This window comes from Acinonyx jubatus, chromosome A1 (genome assembly GCF_027475565.1).
Source record: "Acinonyx jubatus isolate Ajub_Pintada_27869175 chromosome A1, VMU_Ajub_asm_v1.0, whole genome shotgun sequence".
NCBI lineage: Eukaryota > Metazoa > Chordata > Mammalia > Carnivora > Felidae > Acinonyx > Acinonyx jubatus.
In genome coordinates this window covers 92,958,325-92,974,579 of record NC_069380.1, presented here as the reverse complement: position 1 = coordinate 92,974,579, position 16,255 = coordinate 92,958,325, and the positions used below count along the sequence as shown (strand labels likewise).

At 45.0% G+C, this 16,255-nt stretch overlaps 1 long non-coding RNA gene across 1 annotated transcript in view; it reads left to right on the top strand.

Moving 5' to 3' along the window:
- LOC128314949 (uncharacterized) overlaps positions 1-16,255 on the top strand; it is a 152,569-nt gene that overhangs the window by 76,283 nt on the left and 60,031 nt on the right. The gene's annotated exons all lie outside the window — the stretch shown is intronic.

Here is a 16,255-nt window from a genome sequence, read left to right as displayed (position 1 = left end):
AGCTGGGGTAAGATGGGGGCTGGAGATGCAGACAAGGGGTCTGATTTGAGTGTTAGTTAGAATGTTGGTTGCAAATCAAAATGCCTGCAGGTTCTTATAGGTGTTTTAAATGTTCCATAATAAATTTCTGTTAATTGTAAGAAAACAAGAGACGGAAAACCCCAGCAACTCTGCTGGAAATGTACAAGTTAAAAGAGACTTAAAACCTGGGGCACCTGGGTGTCTCAGTCAATTGAGTGTCTGACTCTTGATTTTGGCTCTGGTCATGATCTCATGGGTCATGGGATCCAGCCCTGTGTTGGGCTCCATGCTGAGTGTGGAGCTTGCTTAAGATACTCTCTTTCTCTCTCTCTCTCTCTCTCTCTCCGCCCTTCCCCAGCTCATGCTCTCTCTCTCAAAATAAGTAAGTAAACATTTAAAAAGACTTAAACCTATCTGCCAGTTGAATGCAGGGATCTTATTTTGATTCTTTATTCAAGCAAACTGTTAAAAAGTTACGAGATGTGGGAAGTTGAACATCGACTTTTTTGTATGAAGGAATTGTTATTTTTCCATGCGATAATTGCATTGTGGTGTGTTTTTGTTTTCTCTTTAGCGTTCTTATCGTTTCGAGATCTATGCTGAGACGTTTACAGATGAAATCATATGATTGGCATTTTCTCCAAAAAATATGGGGGAGAGGGAAGGGGTTCACTGAAACTGGATGGGCTCTGGGTTGAAATTTGTCAACGCTGAATGATGGTCTCATGGGGGTTCATTGTGAACGGAGCTGAGGCTTTCCTTGCGATGACAGCTGCTGGCACCACGTACGAGAAACTTTTCAGAGCTACGCGTAGGCTCCGCTCATGCGGATGAAGGCTCCTATCACTCTGGGATGAAGACATCCAAATGCTCATGTTAATAGGGACATAAAACAGCCGCAAGGAGGTGGGGGTTGTAGAGGAGCTTTACTGTTCGCTTGAGATGTACATAGACAGCTCTTTCTGCTAAAAATGGAAATGAAGCAGCATTTAGGAAGTATTCAAGATGAGTACAGGCATCACCTTATAGCGTTTCATAGACACCAGTTTGGTTTTGTTTTTGTTTTTGTTTTACAAGTTGAACGTTTGTGTCCACCCACGTCGAGCAAGTCTGTTGGCCCTGTTCTTCCAACAGCATTTTCTCCCTTCATGTCTTTACGTCATATTTTGGTAATTTGCAATATTTCAAGCTTTTTCATTGTCAATTACATTTGTTATGGTGATCAGTGATCAGTGATTTACAGCTTGCTGAAAGCTTAGATGGTAGTTGGCATTTTTAGCAAGAAAGTACATACTTTTAATTAAGGTATGTACTTTTTTTTTTAATGTTCATTTTTGAGAGAGAGAGAGAGAGAGAGATCGTACAAACTGGAGAGGGGCAGAGAGAGAGGGAGACAGAGAATCCCAAGCAGGCTCTCTGCTGTCAGCGCAAAGCCTGATGTGGGGCTCAAACTCATGAACTGTGAGGTCATAACCTGGGCCGAAGTCAGAAGCTTAACCAACTGAGCCATCCAGGTGCCCCTGTACTTTGTTTTTTTGTTTTTAGACAATGCTATCACACAGTTAATTAATTACAGTGTAGCGTAAACATCACTTATAGGCACTGGGAAACCAAAAAATTCATTTGACTTGCTTTATCGCGATTCTCACTGGATTCTGTGAGAATCCAGTGATTCTCACAATCTCTCACAGATTGTGTCTGGAATTGAACCTGTCATATCTCTGAGGTCTGCCCGTGATGATGAGTGGGAGAGGCTAGTTGCCCCCCTCTTCTGCTTTCCTTCCTAGAAGCTGAACCTTAAGTGTTTGTCAGGCTTCCCTGCCGCCCAAACATTTCCCAGCCTCCTAACACATGGTGTGGCCACGTGATTTAGTTCTGGCCAATGAAATGTAGCAGAAATGTGACAGGGGCCTTTCCGGAAGGCGCAATAAGGGGGGATGACTCCTCTAAGAGGTTATCCTCTCTTCTTCCCCGTCTCTTTCCTGCTGCCTGGAATGCAGAGCCCCAGGACCCAGGCTGACCGTTTAGTTGGTTTGAGGATGGAAACCACACACCTTACGTGGCAGAGCAGAGTCAAGGAGGAGCCTAGGTCGCTGACTACTGTTGGAACTGGTTTAACAAGTGAGAGTGAACTTTCATATGGTTAAGCCAAAGTTACCTTAGGTTTTTAGTTACATGCAGAGTCTTACTGCTGATCAATATAGGCGACTGTTTATTGTTCATAAACAAGGCACTATTCGCTATCATCTCTCAAAAAGTAAAGTGTATAGATTCATTGACTGAGCATTTTCAGTCAGGACTTCAAACTGTGGATATAATATCTTTGGGGCACCCGGGTGGCTCAGTTGGGTTGACTCTTGTTCTCGGCTCAGGTCATGAGCTCACGGTTCATGAGTTCGAGTTCCTGCGTCAAGCTCTGCACTGACAGTGTGCAGCCTGCTTGAAATTCTGTCTCCATCTCTCTGCCCTCCCCCCACTCATGCTCTCTCTCTCTCTCTCTCCAAATAAGTAAGTAAACTTAAGAGAAAAGGAAAAAAAAAAGAAAAGAAAAGAAAAGAAAAGAGAAGAAAATAAATAGTATCAGTATCAGTGCAGCCTCTCTGGAAAACAGTGTGGAGGCTCCTGAAAAAATTAAAAATAGAACTACCCTACGACCCAGCAATAGCACCGCTAGGAATTTACCCAAGGGATACAGGAGTGCTGATGCATAGGGGCACTTGTACCCCAATGTTTATAGCAGCGCTTTCAACAACAGCCAAATTATGGAAAGAGCCTAAATGTCCATCAACTGACGAATGGATAAAGAAGATGTGGTTTATATACACAATGGAATACTACGTGGCGATGAGAAAGAATGAAATCTGGCCATTTGCAGCCATGTGGATGGAACTGGAAGGTATTATGCTGAGTGAAATAAGTCAGGCAGAGAAGGACAGATATCATATATTTTCACTCATATGTGGACCTTGAGAAACTTAACAGAAGACCGTGGGGGAAACGAAGGGGAAAAAAATAGTTACAAACAGAGAGGGAGGGAGGCAAACCCTAAGAGACTCGTAAATACAGAGAATAAACTGAGGGTGGATGGGGGTTTGGGGGAGAGGGGAAAGTGGGTGATGGGCATTGAGGAGGGCACCTGTTGGGGTGAGCACTGGGTGTTGTATGGAAACCAATTTGACAATAAATTTCATAATAAAAAAATAAAAATAAAAAATATATCCTTTAAAAAAAAAGAAATAGTATCATTTGCAAGAACAAACACTGTAAAAAAACCCAAAACAAACAAACAGCCCCCATGGGGACTGGTTACAGGAATGAACCTTCAGTGGGATAGCAGGCAGCCATTCAATGAATGAGTTAGGCCTGTTTGTGTTTCTAGGAAAGAGCCTTGGGTCTTATTAATTAAAAAAAATTTTTTAAGTGTATTTATTTATTTTGAGAGAGAGAGCAAGCAGAGTAGGGGCAGAGAGAGAAGGAGAGAGAGAATCCCAACAGGCTCTGCACTGTAGTGAAGAGCCCTATGTGGGGCTTGAACTCACGAACTGCGCGACCATGACCTGAGCCGAAATCAAGAGTTGGATGCCCACCTGACTGAGCTACCCAGGTGCTCCATTGGGTCTTATTATTAATTGAAAACAAGGAAGTCATAAAAAAGCAGGTGTACTTTGATCTCCTTTGTATAAATAACTATAAAAATATGGATACATATTTCCTAGGAGGAAATAAAAACCTGCTAACTGAAGGGAAAGAGGCTTTTACTCGTCACTGAATGTATTTTTGTATGGATTGAATTTGCTCTCCACTGTCTTCCTCTCCATTAAGAAAAAAATTACTAGTAGCATAGATTTGCTCAAAGCCTAAGTTCCTAAATTAAACAGCAGTTTGTAGTCATTAGATCTCCTCCAACGTCATTGTCATAATATCTAAGGCACACTCTGATTTCCCGTCTGAACGAATTTGAATGGTTACAACGAAGGTGTTGTCGTCTGCCTCCCGTCTCTGTGGCCCATTCTTCTCTCCCTCCCCTTCCTCCTGTCCCCTCTCCTTGAATGTCTGATATTATGGACTCTCCAAGGACCTCACCTTCCCAGTGTCCACGGGGAGGATGGGGGAGCCCAGAGCAGAGGAAAGAAGCTCTCGAAGGAATGCTGAGCCAGCTAGGGATTCTGTCCACCTGCGCTGGGGCAGATGGTGATATTCTGCCTGAACACAGGATCCGGGTCACACTCAGTGGCCTCCAGGTAGTTTTCACCAGGAGTTGTTTTGTTTGTTTCTTGCCAGTGAACGAGGACACGCGGGCTCTGACGGGAGCTGGCATATGTCCTGGAGCTTATTTACTCGGGCTTCAAATGAAGGCCAGGTGTACCTGACTCTGTCTTATAGCAAGTGAGCTCTGCTTAAGAGAGCAGGATGGAAACGCAGTGGGAAGACTGCAGGAAGAGAGCCATGCGCCATGAGACAGATGGCAGGAGAGGTGACATTTGTTTCCAAAGGAGCTCATGGCCCTGGGGAGCTCACAAGAACATCTCAGCTGGTGCTTCCGTTTTAGGACAGTTATTTCTAGGGGACGGCATACTTTCATGAGAAAATCTGAACCTTGGCAACCCCGCGGTCCAGAAAGGATTACTGGGGGATGATCAGGAAAACTCATGTCTAAGGAGTGGTGCCTTCCAGGGAAGGATTCTCACATAGAGTAACACGAGGTGATGAAGTCTCACAGCAGTGAAGAGAGAGGGAGGAGTATAAAGGAATTATGAGATCTAGGAATTTGTCCCTAGACCAGGTATATTAGTCCCAGCCATTCGGGTTCAGAAATGCATGCCCAGGGGCACCTGGGTAACTCAGTCAGTTGAGTGTCTGACTCTTGATTTTGGTTCAGTTCGTGATGTCACAGTTCGTGGGTTCGAGCCCAGCATCCAGCTCTGCACTGGCAGTGCAGAGCCTCCTTGGGATTCTCTCTCTCTCTCTCTCCGTCTCTCTCTCTCTGCCCCTCCCCTGCTCTCTCTCTCTCTCTCAAAATAAATACATAAATACATAAATAAAGAAAGAGATATCAAAAAGGAAACAGAAATGCATGCCCAACATGAAGTGGCTTAAAGAAAAATAGGGATTTATTGATCCGTATAACTGGAAAGCTGGTAGGTGATTTCAAGCCTGTTCAGATCCAAGGCTTTAAACAGTGGGTGAAGGACACTGTCACTGCTTCCCTCCCTTTCCTCTGTGTTAGTTTCATTCATAGGCTGGCGTTCCCTACAAGGGGCTAAATATCGACCCTAAGGGCTCCATCTACCAGTTTAGCAGTCCCAGTGTCAGATACCTCTTTGCGTATAGTTCCAACAATGTCAGGGCTGATTTTATGCTTAGTTTGGGACACATATGCCCATTTCTTTTTTTTTTTTTAATGTTTTATTTATGTTTGAGAGAGAGAGAGAGAGACAGAGCATGAATGGGGGAAGGGCAGAGAGAGAGGGAGACACAGAATCCAAAGCAGGCTCCAGGCTCTAAGCTGTCAGCAGAGCCTGATGTGGGACTCTAACTCACAAACCCCAAAGATCATGACCTGAGCCAAAGTCAGATGCTTAACCAACTGAGCTACCCAGGCACCCCAACACATAACCATTTCTGTACCCATCACTGTCCCTGCAATTTTGTAGGCCCAGACCTCGTGTCTGAGCCTATAGCCAGAGGCATAAGTTGGGGGCCAATGCTGCTGGTGCAAGTTCAAAGAAAAATCAGTATATTGTTACCAGGGGCAGGAGAAGGAGTCAACAGACAATTAAGTGTCCACTACACCAGTGTGTAGACTTCTGTGCTTAATGATTTTTTCCAGTGTTAAATGAGAGGGGAAAGGGGGACTCCCCTTACAGCCCCAATATATAATTCTTCTTTGATATGTTAGAGATTAGAGGCTCCCAGACCACACCAAAGATTTGAGACTTAAAAAAGGATTTGGGGCAAAAAGTCTTCGGGCTTTTTGTTATCCTGAATTTGGGGTTGAAAATAAATCGGGGCTAGAAAACGTATACATGTTTTAGGGGTATTCTCCAGGCATGGATGGATTTCCTGGTCTAGGATTCCCTGCAGAAAGGTAAAGTAATTCCAAAGTTTTCCTAGGGGCTCCCTAAGCTTTTTCTCTTCCAAACCTAAAGGAGCCATCCTAGTTTCATTTTTGTTCCACTTTTTTGCCTCTGTTTTTTTTTTTTTAAGTTTATTTATTTTTAGAGAAAGAGAGAGAGAGAGGGAGGGAGGGGCAGAGAGAGAGGGAGGGAGGGAGGGAGAGAGAGAATCCCAAGCAGGCCCCTCACTGTCAGTGCAGAGTCCGATATGGGGCTTGAGCCCATGGACCGTGGGATCGTAACCTGAGTCGAAGCCAAGAGTCAGACGTTGAACCGACTAAGCCACCCAGGGGCCTCTGCCTCTGTTTTTATAGACTTTCAGAGCAGCCAATAAATACTGAGCTGGATTCACAACTCAGATGTTCCAGCCCCAAATCAAGTGGGCTCTTCTACTCTCCGCCTTGGGTAGGTAGGAAGAACAGTGACGGACATTGGTGCTGCCTTCCAGAAATGGGATGTTTGAAAAGAAATCTTTGTAAGACTGAGCAATGCTGTCTTTCGCAACGCACAAACTGAATGGAGTCACAGAGACTTGGAAAAAGCTGGATCTGAACGCAAATTATGTGATCAGACCAAGCAAGCAGAAAGAAATGTACCATCACCAGCCTTTTGTACCATTTCTGAAAGTAAGAACTGTGTGGAGACAATTAGCTCTCCTTAGAAACTGACGACTGTCAATTCTTTTTCTTACTGGCGAGAGAATATTCTGGAATTCTTCCTACAGGAGGAACCATCAGGCATAGACCGATTTCCAAGCAAGAGTTGTAAAGGAGGAGGAGTATCATTTGTAAATGTGAGGAAGAAAAACAGAGAAAAGAGTCTATCTTGACCCCACAAAAAGCTTGGGTGATGGCCCATATTCACCTCAGTTCTCAACAACTGACCAGAAAGTAATTGGTGGAGATGCCAGTCACAGTCCCTGTCAGGGGCAGATCACCACCTCAAAGCATGCTGGGAAATTTACACCGGGCACCTGATCATTGCCGATCCCTTTTACTTATAGGAAGGATTAGAAAGTTCACGTAAGAACTTTCTCAGTTCAAGATCGTGATCCAAAGAGGAAACCAATTCTGGCAATGTCAACAATGGTCACCTACAACTCCACTCACCTCTGCCTTCTAGAAAGGACCATCGTACCCCCCATGTGATTGGACCAGGAATGGCCCCCAACCCAGCCGGAAACCAGAGAAATTACTCTTGAGGGATTCTGAACTCAGAGACGTAGATAGAATTTGCCGATATGGTTGAGGAACATAAGGAAACAGATACGTGGAACAGAAGCTAAGGCACCAGGGCACCAGTTGCCACAAACCAGCCGCCCATGGGACACATATGAAGCACAACATGTTTGCTTGGCCTGCAGGGTTTGCAATTCAAAATGATTGCCAACGCTTAAAAACTAGACTCTTGCGCATTGTAAGATGGGTGGGCTTCCAGAGCAAACTGTGTGGAAATTGTGACGATCTAAGATTAAGCATGCTGATGGCACAGAGGCCAGACTTGAGGTGCATTTGGGACTTTGCAGACTTTTTAGGACACGCATCCAAAGATCACACATGTTCCCATGAGTGTCCATCCAGGAGCACCTCCAGTCACTCTCCAGATTCTGGAGCTGTCCATGGGGGTTCTGCTTAGAGGAAATGAACCTGTAGCAAACTTACAGGGGACGGGACAAATGGAGAATTTTATATGCGTGGCTCAGGGTCCCTACCACTCCCTTTGCTCATCAGGTGCCGAGTCTGAGTGACTCAAGTGATTTTTTTGTTTTAGACCCACTGTTACAGGTGTGGTGCAGGAGGGGAGCCAGTGAGCCTGTACTAAGAGAAGGAGCCTGGTTCTGGCTGTGGAGGCTTCTGATGAACCCTGGTTCCTGTCCCTAGGAGGTCCGGTTCATGAGCAGTTCCTGAGTCCCTAACACTTTCCTACAGAGAGTGAGCGTCCTCCCTTCTCCCTGCTCCCCTGCACAACACAAAATTTATCTGAGCAAATTTGAGTGGGTTTCAGATCTGGCTGCCAAAAGTGCTCTCGCTAAGACCACAGCTGAGGATTAACCTAGCAAAGGCAAGATGCTACAGGGAAGGCCACTGGACTGTATGGCACTTCATTTCCATGACATCACCTGAGGCCACTGGCCCCTTCAAAAAAGTTCTGCACTGCACATTCTTGGTGGCCTCAGGACCCTGTTGATATGGACCCTTTTAGGCTCCTTTCCACCCACAGCATCTGAGCACGGCTAACTATATCATAGAAGACATCAAGCTAGAAACGACTTATTTATTTATTTATTTATTTTTGGCCCCCACATTTTGGCTCAAGTGCTCAACTTGTACGTTTGGGAAGGATCTTCAAATGCTTGCTTGTCTCTTGCTCAGTTTCGGTGACCTCACTCATTGGGTCTGTTTGTAAATGCTGGAAGAAGAAACGGTCCCCAACACTGGCTCCCAGAGGCCTGAGTTCTTTTGGGTTCTTGCCCAAGGGAGTGGGTGTGAGGCATGTTTTCAAACCATCATGCAGTTCTTTGCTCTTTTCTGTGAGTCAGAGTCATGTACTATCTAAAATAGGTGGAGAGTGTGGGCAGGGTAAGGAAGTCATGGAGTCTATTCTCGGGGAGAGTGTGGCCCCTCAGGCAGAGCCCGACTTCTCTAAGGATTAGATTGAGCACGCAAACCCACTGAGTTGACTGGTTCAGCTCTGTCCTGGTGATCCACACATGCACCTTCCTACTACCTCTTTAGGGGGGGTGGGAACAAGTGGATTTTACCAGATGTCTGAGTGCTAAGCAGGTACATACTTGGGGCTGTGCGGAGCGTGTGGTTCGTAAGAATGCACGAACTTGTTAATGCAGCTCAAGACTGAGGCATGTTTGGGATTCCCCCACCCTTTTTTGTTTTTATTTATCTTGAGAGAGAGAAAGAGAGACAAAGTAGAGAAGGGGCAGAGAGAGTGAGAGAGAGAATGCACACTGTCAGTGTAGAGTCCAGTGAGGGGCTTGAACTCACAAACCGTGAGATTATGACCTGAGCCAAAGTCAGGAGTCCGACGCTTAACCAACTGACACCCAGGTGTGCCAGGGATTTTTACATTTTTATTTATTTTTTAAGAATTTTTTACAGCTTTATTTATTTATTTTGAGAGAGAGAGAGAGAGAGAGAGAGAGAGAGAGAGTCCCAAGCAGGCTACACACTGACAGATGCGGGGCTCAAACTCACGAACTGTGAGATTATGACCTGAGCTGAGACCAAGAGCCAGAGGCTTAACCGACTGAGCCACCCAGGCACTCCAGGGATTTTCACTTTTAGATGTAAGTTTGGAAATAAGGTACCTGCGCCCCCACCCTGACACACACACACACACACACACGCATAGCTGTGTGAACATGTTCTCGTGACGTTCCCATGAATGTTTACCTGATAGCTCATGCTGATTGTGACACCACTAGCTAGGTTCTAAAGCTACCAGTGTCATAATGCTCAGCTGGCTGTTCAGCTTTAGGTCACTGAAAGAGTGATCACGCGACTGTCTGCAAATGCACGGGAGACATCACGGAGGCAGTGATGAGCTCACTCCAGGCAATCCTCGGCTGCAATGCATCAGAGCCCAGAATGGACATTCTTTCCTGGGAGCAGATGCTTCAGTACAAGGAGGAAGGAAGCAGTTGCTTAGAAGTATTGCAAAATACCAGTGCAACAAAAGCTTAGTCACCCCTAAGGATTACGCATGGCAAGTGCCTGTTGTATCAGAGAAAACTTTTAGCAATTGCTCTGTAGGGGGTGAGGAGGAAGGTTTTCCTGAACCAAGAAAGACATCTAATCACCACTCAGCCTTGCCCTAGGTGGATGGGCGGCAGAAGCTTCTCCATCCACCTCCTTTTCTGGACCATTTTCTTGACCTCCCTCCTGGCTCTCCCACATCCCACCTCACCCCCATCCAAGCTATAGACAGCATCACTCCCTCCACCCTCTTATATCCTTCATTTTTATTCTATAATGAGTTCTCAGTCACTGTGTTAAGTCTTCTGAGATGATTCTGAGCCTTACTGTGACTTAGACGAAGAGGAAGGACCTGTGGGCAATAGGAGGGCTTTTTTTAATTTTCCTGAAACAGCAAATCATGGTTTAAGGGAAAGAAAAGAGCAAACAGCATATCCAATAGGGAGCTGGGAGCACAAAGCCATCCAAATAGAAGGACAGTGTCCCCGAAAGGGATCTGAATTGTTCTTACAAACGGGATGTGAATTGTTCTTATGCATTGCTGCTCTTGTTAGAGTTGTTGGTTTCAGTTTGAGTTTGGTTTTGGTTTTGAGAACTTGACATCTCCCTCCCCCTGGGACCACAAGTGCAGAAGCAGCATTGGCCAGCACGTGGTATAACTCTCTGGGACTCAGCAGTCCCGACGACTTCCTGGTAAGATTTCATCTCCTGAACGTTCCTGGCTACTGCATTTCGCAAGGGCGTTTCAAGTGACAAGAGAGCTATTAACAAACCCCTCAGTTGAAAACTGTGCTGTGAGACTGTCTTTGCGATAGCCTGAATCTTGCCTTGCTGTCACTTGGAAAGGCTAACTCTGGGCCCACGCTCCGTATACTTACAGAAATGTCATCTGGATGCCTCACTGCTTAAATTTGTTAACTTTTGGGGCGCCTGGGTGGCTCAATTGGTTGAGCGTCCGACTTCAGCTCAGGTCATGGTCTCACAGTGTGTGGGTTCAAGCCCCGCATTGGGCTCACTGCTGTCAGTGCAGAACCCGCTTTGAATCCTCTTTCCCTCTCTCTCTGCCCCTACCTTGCTTACAACACTCCCAAAGGTAGATAGATAGGTAAATAAATAAATAAATAAATAAGTTAACTTCTGAGAGAGCTGTTAGGGAGATCAAGAAAAGGAAGATTCTAGGATTGTTAAACTTGCTAGAGATTTTCATGGGTTCTCAAATGATTTCTGAAACGATCACACATTGCATGGGCTGTTCCCACCTTTGAGAGCCTCGTGAACTGGCCATTCCAAATGGTAATGACAACAGGAGGCACACCCTATTCTTGCTAGATGGAAACCCCAGTAAGACTTCATTTGCTTCAAAGTAATTTACGGGGCCCTCTTTACTTACCCAGGTTAATGGTTCTTACCAATGTCCCAGTGCTCAAGGGATATAGTAGGACTGATTTTTCATTTTTCATAAGGAGAAATAAAAACATTGAGAAAACAGAACTAGAGCTCATTACCACTAGGCTTGGGTCTGTTCCTTTTCTCCTACCACAATTCCATCAATCCTCTTGTCCATATTTTTGTGATTTCTTTCTTCGTTCCAGAGATTTCCTTCTAATGCAATCCACCCTCAAATCCCGTGTCCTACTGAATAATCAATTGCCCATTCTCTTCTGAGTCTTTCCAGTCAACCTCTAACCTAATTTCCTCCTACTTTTTTCTACTTGGTGGCTTCTTCCTTTACCCAAAGAATTGTGACTGGGTGCATGTTTGCCATCTTGGAAATGCTGGCTCAGGGGGATAGCTGATCAATTCCCAAAGGCTTCCACTTTGACAATAGCCAAATTCGGTATCCATGTGGCCTGATGTCTGCTCCATTAAACACATTCTGATTACCTATAGAAAATCCCAATCCTTGGGGTACCTGGGTGGCTCAGTCTGTTAAGTGTCCAACTCTTGATTTCGGCTCAGGTCATGATCTCGCCATTTGTGAGTCTGAGCCCTGCATCAGGCTCTGTGCTGACAGCATGGAGCCTGCTTGGTATCCTCGATCTCCCTCTCTCTCTGCCCCTCCCCCTGTGTGTGCTTTCTCTCTCTCAAAAACAAACATTGAAAGAGAGAGAGAGAGAGAGAGAGAAAATCCCAGTCTTTTTGAGTACTTGCACTACCACCACCAATTTTGAATATGTTTTCTAGTCTCTTGATATTATGCACACTTTCTCAGCTTGCTGAGGGTGGTGTCCCTGTGTCATATTCAAAGTCTTCCTACACGTGTCTTCAGTGTTCTTTCCTTCTTCCTCATACTTACTCCCCAGCTGCACTCTGTTCAGACCCATTATTTATTCTGCATACCTGCTGTTTGCCTGCTCTTTCTGGAGAAGGCACTACTGTAAGGTTGTCTAGATGGTCCCCCACCAAAAGTGTGCAAGGACCTCAGAAGACCAGGGACCTAGGGGTTGAGTGTCCGGCTTCGGCTTAGGTCGTGATCTCGCAGTTCACGAGTTCAAGCCCCACATCAGGCTCTGTGCTGACAGCTCAGAGCCTGGAGCCTGCTTCGGATTCTGTGTCTCCCTCTCTCTCTGCCCCTCCCCTACTTGTACTCTGTCTCTGTCTCTGTCTCTGTCTCTCTCAAAAATAAAACATTAAAAATTTTTTTAGAAGACCAAGGACCTAGACCTCGATCATTGGCCTAATTGGAGAGAATAAGGACATCCCACAGTTGCCCATAGACGTGTTCCCATTTCAGTGTACCTAAGTTTATGTCATTTCCTAAGATAAAATGTAGCTGTTTTTCAGACAAACACATTGTGTTTTGGGTTCCTTCATCTTCAGTGTCCATTTAATTGACCTCCCCCCTCATCCCGGGTTTTTAGTTAGAACCAAATAAACACTGTTGAAGATTAGACAACATCAAACCCATATATCATGATTTCATTGCCAGTTGGTTCCACAACCCGTGCACTGGAAAATGAACCTCATTAGCTGAGTTGAAATGCTGTAGAGACATCAGAGAACCTGACCAACTAGCCACACAGGAAAAGGTGTTTATTTAAGCAGGCTTCCAAAAACCCAGCTAATGAGGGTGACATTTAATGTGGCATTTGAACAGCAACACAGATAAAGTGAGAAATGAAACCTATCATCCATGGTAATGATTGATGATAAAATGATAAAAATATCCATTGCTTAAATATTCATTTGTGGGGGGTGGGGGGAGTGACCAGGGGGACAGAGCCTTTATGATGTAAGTTCCAGGTGGTGAGAGTACCAGGTGGTTCTGAGTCTCTTCTGAATACCGATTTGGAGGCTGGTGCTCTTAGAGTTAATCCACTCAGCACTATAGGATATGACTTGTAAAAGCTAGGGAGCTTTTTTATTATTATTTTTTTTAATAATTTTTTAAAGTTAATTTATTTCTCTTGAGAGAGAGAGGGCATAAGCAGGGGAGGGTCAGAAAGAGAGGGAGAGAAAGAGAATCCCAAGCAGGCTTCTTGCTATCAGTGCAGAGCCTGACGCAGGGCTCCACCCCCCAACTGCAAGATCATGACCTGAGCTGAAACCAAGAGCTGGACGCTTAACCCACTGAGCCACCCAGGCACCCCTAGGGATCTTTCAAAATACAGTAAACATAGCAATGACCGTGATTCTGCTTCCCCCTCCCCACACACCTGATAATTCAATCCAAATGGCTGGTGTATCAATGTTGTCTTAAAGCTCCCCAGGTGATTCTACTGTGCAGCCCAAGTTAAAAGCTGCCACTCTGGTGACTCATATATTTTGAGGATGGACAAAGAATTCTGGTTCCATTTCAGGATGGTGGACTAACTATCCTACTTAGTCCTACAACTTCTTCCCTCCTGCAGCAAGAGTCTTAACTGATGATCCTTAGTAAGAAGTGAAACTTTCAGTGAACCAGAAACCAGGATAGATCCTGAAATATGGCATGTAGAGTGGATTGATGCAAAGATAGAAAGCCCAATCTAAAATGCACACAGAAGATGATTGTTGGAAAGGTACAGGGAACATCAAGCCTGCTCCATCCTCAAAGGTGGCAGACACCAGGATCGGGAGGGTATCAAAGACAATCAACATGGAGGTCCTTGGGCTGCTGCTGCAGGTGGGGCCAACGATTCATCCTCCACTGAAGCCCTTCTGTCTTCTCTTGACTTCAACAGCTGTGACAAAATGTCAGCCTTCCTGTAGGAGTCATAGCCAGGGAGCCCAAATTACATGGGCATGGCCATGTGTCTTGGGGCTGACCATTGCCAGGGGAATAGGGTAGACCTGAACACCCCAGCGAAATCTCACCCAGTGGCTTACCCTTCATTGTCCCTGAGGGCAGTCCAATTCAGACAAGCAATCTCCCTAAGCAGATCAGAGCCACTGACAGAGAATACAGACTAACGGAGAATCTCAACTAGATAGAAGGTCAAAGAGTCAAGATCACCACACTTTGGAGAAAGACCAACACTACAAAAGACAACAAACTCCACAAAATACACAACACCCAGGCAAGATAAAGAATAGAGCAAGCAAAAGAGGATTCAAGAAAAAGCCAGACAGAGACAAATACCTTACGACTTCACAAAGACAAATCCTATATGATTTCACTCAAATGTGGAATCTAAAAAACAAAACAAATGAACAAACAAAAAGCAGAAACAGACTCATAAATCCAACAGACTGGTGATTGCCAGAGGGGAGGGGGATGTGGGGATGGGCAAAATTGGCAGAGGGGATGAAAACGTACAAACTTCCAGCTGTAAGATTAAGTCACGTGGATGAAAAGTACGACGTAGTGAATATAGTCAATCATATCGCAATAACATTGTATGGTGACCACGCTTTTTGCGGTGAGCATTGCAGAATGTAATTGTACGGAATTGTCAAACTGCTGTGCTGTATGCCTGACGCTAATATTATACGTCAACTCTGCTTCAATTAAAAAAATAAATAAGCATCAGCAAATTTCTCTGACGTGTGAGGATAAAGCAGTCACAAATAAATCAACTAGAAGAGTCAGGGAGATTAAAATTTGATCCTTGAACCAGCAGATGAAACATCTTTTTTTTTCTGAAATGTAATTTTAGTATAACGAAGATGAATGTGTGTTTTATAACCTAGTGACTAGTGATAGCTCAGAGTTTTGGTAGTTCACTTTTCTGGAAAGCCCATAGTATCTGAGTGAGTCATTATAGAAAGTATTAAGAAGAATTAAATGTTTTCCATAGCACTTTTATTTATTTTTTAAATTATTTAAAAAATTTTTAAATGTTTATTTTTGAGAGAGAGAGACAGAGTGTGAGTGGGGGAGGGGCAGAGAGAGAGGGAGACACAGAATCCGAAGCAGGCTCCAGGCTCTGAGCTGTCAGCACAGAGCCCGACACAGGTCTCAAACCCAAGGGGACCACAAGATCGTGACCTGAGCCAAAGCTGGATGCTTAACAGACTGGGGTACCCAGACGCCCCTAAATTATTATTTGAGAGAGAGAGAGAGAGAGAGAGAGAGAGAGAGAATCTTAAGCGGGTTCCATGCTCAGTGCGGAGCCTGACATGGAGCTCAATCCCATGACCCTGGGATCATGACCTGAGCTGAAATCAAGACTCAGTTGCTCAACTGACTGAGCCACCTAGATGCCCCTGTATTCCTTAACCTTTTTCAAAAGTCTTGGTCCCTTTTGAAAAATTGACAGCAAATGAAAAATACAATTGGGCGCCTGGGTGGCTCAAGTCGGTTAAGCCTCCAACTTCAGCTCAGGTCATGATCTTGCATTTTGTGGGTTTGAGCCCTGCATGAGGCTCTGTGCTGACAGCTCAGAGCCCGGAGCCTGCTTCGGATTCTGTGTCTCCCTCTCTCTCTCTCTCTCTCTCTCTCTCTCTCTTTCTCTCTCTCTCTGCCCCTCCCCTGCCTCCGCTCTATCTCTCAAAAATAAACAAACATTTAAAAAAAATATCTAAAAAAAGAAAAATCCATCGAACAGAAAGAGAAGTTTTTCTCCTAGATATAGAACACTTGCTGGTATTTGTATTTTGAGTGCTTGGAGTAAAATAGGCCCCATTTTCAAAGGCTGTTAATAACAGCGGGTGCAAGGACTTGTTTCATTTGATTTAGCACCAACTGAAATTAACAGTAAAGAAGATATAGTTGTGTTTCTCCTCTAGCTCTCTTACTGCCCACTCCTACCAGGCCACACTACATAAGCATGTGTCTTCCCAATGCCAGGCAGGAATCTAGAATAATGATTTAAAAATGGCTAGTCATGGGGCACCTGAGTGGCTCAGTCAGTTAAGTCCCCGACTTCACCTCAGGTCATGATCTCTTGGTTCCCTGGCCTGACCCCCACGTTGGGCTCCCTGATGACAGCTCAGAACCTGGAGCCTGCTTGGGATTCTGTGTCTCCCTCTCTCTATCTGCCCCTC